The sequence below is a fragment of the Perognathus longimembris genome, chromosome 28, assembly GCF_023159225.1.
Source record: "Perognathus longimembris pacificus isolate PPM17 chromosome 28, ASM2315922v1, whole genome shotgun sequence".
NCBI lineage: Eukaryota > Metazoa > Chordata > Mammalia > Rodentia > Heteromyidae > Perognathus > Perognathus longimembris.
Genome location: NC_063188.1, coordinates 90,453,629 through 90,459,516, shown reverse-complemented (window position 1 = coordinate 90,459,516; position 5,888 = coordinate 90,453,629). Strand labels below are relative to the sequence as shown.

Genomic DNA, 5,888 nt, shown 5'->3' with positions numbered 1-5,888 from the left:
ATTCAATAATTCAGGATTGACCGATCTATCTCCTTACAGAGAGTAAAAAGCCAAGGCCAAAGCCAGGCACTGGTGGCTTAGAATCTCACTTAGAATCCTAGCTACTCAGGAGGCTGAGACTTGAGGATCATAGCCTGAAGCCAGACCAAGCTGGAAAGTCTATGAGACTCTTATCCCCAAATGACCAAAAAGCTTGAAGTGGAGCTGTGGCTCAAGTGGTAGTTCAAAGATCTAGCCTTGAACAAAAAAGTTCAAGAACAGCACCTGGGCCTTGAGTTCAAGCCCCAAGACCAGCATGTGTGTGCGTGCGCACGCGCGCACGCACACACACACACACACACAGACACACACCCCAAGGGCAAAAAAAAATCTGTTACCAAGAACAAATTTTTGTGACAAAAATTTAAAAATTGAATATAAGCATTTATTAATGAATTGAGATCTTTCATCAAGAATTAAATTCTATTTAAAATAATGTGGAATTTTTATGTGCTGACCCTTGGGCGTGGGTCAGCAGCCCCTCAGACGAAGAGGAGCTCTGGAGGGGAGATCACAGCTCACAGGACAGTGGCATGACTTCAGTGGGAAGCATTACGCAAAGCTATGGGGTCATGATTGCATGAAGACTTCTAGAAGGTTCAAATTGGCTTTAGGAGCTGATTGCAGTGCTGAAAGGCCATCTTAACAATGCTGACTTTGAAATAAGGAACTAACTCCCATTACACTCCTGGAGGAGCCAAACATAGCAAAGTGTACAATAAAGCAAACAAAGGACTTCCGTGGATGGCTTGATAAAAAAAAAAAATCCCCTTTTAACAACAACACTCATTGAAGGCCCATTGAAGTCCCCAGGGCCTAGGGAAAGGAACTGGAAATATCTCATTTACAAATTGCAAACAAAAAAACCTTGCAAAATATGGGTATTATAGGAAATGTAAGCAGGTAAAGTGAGAAAAAAAAAAAAACTTGAGTGAGTAAGCGTTCCATAAGTCAGAAGGAAACCAGGGGAAGGTGTTCATGAAAGAGTATGCTCATTGGAGATGCTCCACATCCTGATTGAGGATGCTCACTGGAAATGCTCCATGTTCTACTCCATGAGGATGCTCACTGGAGATGTTCCACATCTCACTGAATGAAGATGCTCACACCAAAGAGCCTGTGCAAGGACCTCACACTGCTGCATCTGTGCAAGGACCTCACACCAGAGGGCCTGTAGAAGAAAGCTGTCCCTTTCATGGCTACCCATAAGCAGACCCAGAGTAGTGGTCTGGGGACAGGTACCCATTTCCTACAAATAGGTCTTGCCTCTGGATAGCCCACCCATCCATTGATGGTATGCCTGCTCTCGGAGGCATCTCCTCCCTAAGGAGTGCCAGCAGTGACCAGGCCTTCACTGCATGCTTCTGTAGTAGAACCCTGCAGATCCAAACCATGGCCATTATGATTTTATTAAGAAGTAATACTAAACTCACGTCACAAAATCCACAAGAAATAAATGAGCAATAACCAGACAATACACTCCAAGAGCTTTAAAATCCATACAGGCATATCTTTTTCTTTTTCTTTTTTTCGAGTCCTGGGTCGAACTCAGGGCCTGAGCACTGTCCCTGGCTTCTTTTTGCTCAAGGCTAGCACTCTGCCGCTTGAGCCACAGCGCCACCTCTGGCCGTTTTCTATATATGTGGTGCTGAGAAATTGAACCCAGGGCTTCATGTATATGAGGCAAGCACTCTTGCCACTAGGCCATATTACCAGCGCCAAGCATATCTTTTCATAGGATTTAGTTAGCAAAACACAGCATGCAGAGGTCACAAAGGTAAGAAAGACAGCACAGAGCATGCAAAGCTTCTTAAAGTGCTGAGTATTTTAAGTAACAGTTTTGGCTTGAATGGGTTTGAAGGGAATACTGGGACAGATTCCTTGCCTGCATCTTAATTACACTGAATCTTGACAGCACAGAGGTTGGACACATCTACCCTAGATGACACTCTGCACACTGATTTCTGCACACTGGCTCTGCACACTGGTCTCTGCACACTGGCTCTTCACACTGGCTCTGCACACTGGTCTCTGCATACTGGCTCTGCACACTGGTTTGTCAATGGCTTATCTGAAGTGGATAATTTTCACCAATATGACACAAAATATCTGCCTCTGTTCCTAGAAGTCCATTCAGATGATGTCTAAGCTCTCCTTGACTAAGACTCTGGTTACTCTTCCAAGCCCAGACTTACGGAGTCCATAACCTTTTCCCTGAAAAGATGGTGGAGATTTTAGGTTTCCTTCTCCAGACAGTTTCTTTTGTTGCTATTTGACTCTGCCATTGCATAAATAAGCATAGTGATGCTTGAATAAACCTTATGAACAAAAACATAAAATAAAATAATGTGATACATATATATTTATTCACACACATATATACAATATTATTTATTCTGTCTCAAAGAATAAAATCATGTCATTAAAAATGAATGAGAAATGAACACCAGGAAATAGAAACAAGAGTATTTTTCTTTCTTGCTATTTTTGTTTTCTTTTTGTTTTGTTTGTTACTTTATTGATCTTTGTGAGGACCAGAGTGGCACAGAAATGGAAGGAAGAAGGGTGAATAAATGTAGCAGTGATACCTATTACACACTATGTTAAAAATGAACTATACAACTTGTGGATGGAGATGGGAGGGAAAAACTGTGAGAGAGCTAGGAAAGGGGTAACATTGTCCAAAAAGAAATGTACTCATTATCTGAAGTATGTAACTGTAACCTCTTTGTATATTACTTCCTTAATAATAATAATAAAATATTAAGTTAAAAATTGAGTAAAACAGGAGAGTATCACGTTAAGCTAAATAATCTGTACTTAGACAAAGGCTGTGTTTTCATTTATAAGTAACAGCTAGAAAAAAAGGAGAATGAAGATTATAAGAGAAGAAGAAAGATATAAGGGAAAACAGGGAGGGGTATAAGAGAAAACAATGGGAGGAAGTAATTGATTAAAGTGCATTATATGCATGTATGAAAATATCACAACAAACTATAGAAATGATCCCTGAAAGTATAGTTTTAAAGCACTTAGCAGAGGATGGTATCCAATGCCTAACATATGAAACTGTAACCTCTCTGTACATCAGTTTGACAATAAAAATTAAAAAAATATAAAAACATAAAAGAAAATATCATAACAAAGTCCACTATTTCATGTAGTTGATGTGAATTGATGTGAATGAAATTACCAGTTGTTAAAAACCACTTCTAATAGAATTCTTTTTTGTTTCCATGTCATTCATAAAAAGCATACCATTTTAGACAAAAGCTGAGAAATCAAGAAAGTGCCTGGAGATGTGTCCCAAGTGGTAAATGCTTGCCTAGTAAGCACGAGATCCCAAGTTCAAACCACAGTACCACAAAATAGAAAACAAGATCAAGAAAGAGAAAAAAATAATTCTGTTTAATAATTAATAGAGCATTTAAACATCACAAATATATGGAAGACACAGAGATTCTTCTTCCTTTCTGTAACTTTAAGTTCTCACCTTTTAGCTTTTAAGCAAGGAATTGAAGAAAATGCAGTTCACTTATAAGAGTAACTTCACTATTTTATGATAATGAACAATAATAAAATGCAAGAGAGCTTATGTGTACAACATAAGATTTTAACTCATTTTCTTTGATGATAAACTAAATATTATGAAGAATAAAAAGTGAGAAATACATAGTGCCTTGTAGTAAAATATTTAAAACATATAATTCCCTGGCTATTTAGATCATAAACAGTTTAGAAGTAAACAGATCTCTTGGTAAGAATATGTTTGTTCTTAAGTTTTGGAATACACTTTTCATACATACTTTACAAAAGTGTTATACTAATTAATAAATATGTAACACACTAAAACTAAATATTTTTCCTAATACAGTAAAAAAACAAAAATTGTGATTTTCTAACAACTTCTGGAGAAATTTCAAGTATAGAGTAGTCTTCACTTATTTAAAAAAATGAGTCTGGTCTTGGGAAGACAAAAATCAAAACAGAGGTACTTGGTTAATATGTGATAAGGAAGACTTGAGAAGCAATATTTGGTCTACTTAATTGAAGTGCCAATGTGACATTTTTAAAACAAACATAGAAGGTTATGTGGTTATGAAAAAACCAAGCCTTTTGAAAACTGAAAACAGACTGTTCTTTTGATTTAAAAAATATTCTAGCACAAAGATCAGTAAACCACATCTCACAGGCCTAGAAATGAGTTCATGGGACATGAACATGAGCTAATGAGCTAAGACTGTTTTTCACATTTTTAAAGGGTTGGAGAAAAACAAAACTGGAATAATATTGTATAACATGTGAAAAATATTTGAAGTATCAGTGTTCCTAAAGTAAGTTGTATTTAACATAACCATGCATAATCATTTATAATCTATAATCATTTATATCTATGGCTGTTTGTGCCCTACAAAGACAGAGTCCCTTTGATAGGATGAATGGTTCAGAGACCTCTGGGTCATGCCTGTAATCCTAACTTCTCTCTCAGGAGGTTGAGATCTGAGCATTGACGTTCAAAGTCAGCCTGGACAGGAAAATCCAATAGACTCTTATCTCCAATATACTCAGGCAAAGCTAGATGTGGAACTGTGGCTCAAGTGGTAAAACACTAGCCTTGAGTAGAGAGAGGCTCATAACAGAGCTCAGCCCCCCAGTTCAAGCCCCAGGACCAGCAGAAAGAAAAAAAAAGAAAAGAATTAAAAGAAAATCAGGCTGGAGGCATCAGTCAATAGCATGTGGGAAAGCTTGAGGCCCTGAGACCAAATATGAGTATTAGTACAAGCAAAAAAGGAAAAGAAAAACCTACGGAAGGAAATATGTTTGCTTACCTAATCAAGAAATCAATATAAAAACTGTTGGAAACTCGGAATTACTTCTCTCCTTATAAGAAAAACTAATTTGAATATATAAAAGTAAAATGCATTTGTTGTCTTAAGTTTAACACTTAGAAAAAGGAAAGTCCTACAGCTGTTTTCAAATCAAATTTATATAGCTTCAATACATGAGTTTCATCTATTAGATAAGTATGCTTACAATTTCTATACAATACATGTAATTTTTCCTTAAAATGATGGTATATTTCAAGTATCAATTATTTTCCTTAGCAAATCTTTGGCTAGTAAGATACAGAAAAGTACTTTTTTGAGCAGGTCCTGGGGCTTGAACACAGGACTTGGGCTCCGTTCCTGAGTTTTCTTGCTCAAAGATCGTTTGAGCCGTAGCTCTACTTCTGTTTTATTTGGTGCTTAACTGGAGATAAGAATTTCACAAATGCAGCTGCAAATGTGGCTTAGTGGTAGAGGGCTTGCTTAGCATACATGAAGTTCTGGCTTCAATTCTCAGTACTACATAAACAGAAAAGGCATGAGTAATGTTATGGCTCAAGTGGTGGAGTACTAGCTTTGAGCAAAAGGTGCTAAGGGACAGTGCCCAGGCCTTGAGTTCAGTCCCCAGAACTGGCAAAAAATAAAAATTAAAAGAATGTCATGGACTGGACCTTCTACCCCAGCTGGCTTTGAACCTTAGGTTTCAGCCTTTTGAGTAGCTAGAATTATAGGCTTGAGCCACTGGCACTCAACTATAGTTTGATTATTAAATGTCCTGAAAAAGCCTATGTGTCAAAGGTTTGTCAACCAGTCCATAGTACTATATGGAAGTGACAGAAATTTTAGTATGTGTGGCCTCATAAGAGGTATTCTAGTCATGGAAAGCATGTACACCCTCAAATGGGATTGCAGACACCAGGTACTTTTTTCCTTCTATCTTTTTATCCTATCAAAGTGGTGAGGCCAGCTACTGGTGGCTCATGCCTAAAATCCTAGCTACTCAGGAGACTGAAATCTGAGTGG

At 37.6% G+C, this 5,888-nt stretch overlaps 1 pseudogene; it reads right to left on the bottom strand.

Annotated features, from left to right (window-relative positions):
- Window positions 1-2,971: 2,971 nt before the first annotated feature.
- Window positions 2,972-3,064, bottom strand: LOC125344456 (annotated as a pseudogene).
- Between the last annotated feature and the right edge of the window lie 2,824 nt (window positions 3,065-5,888).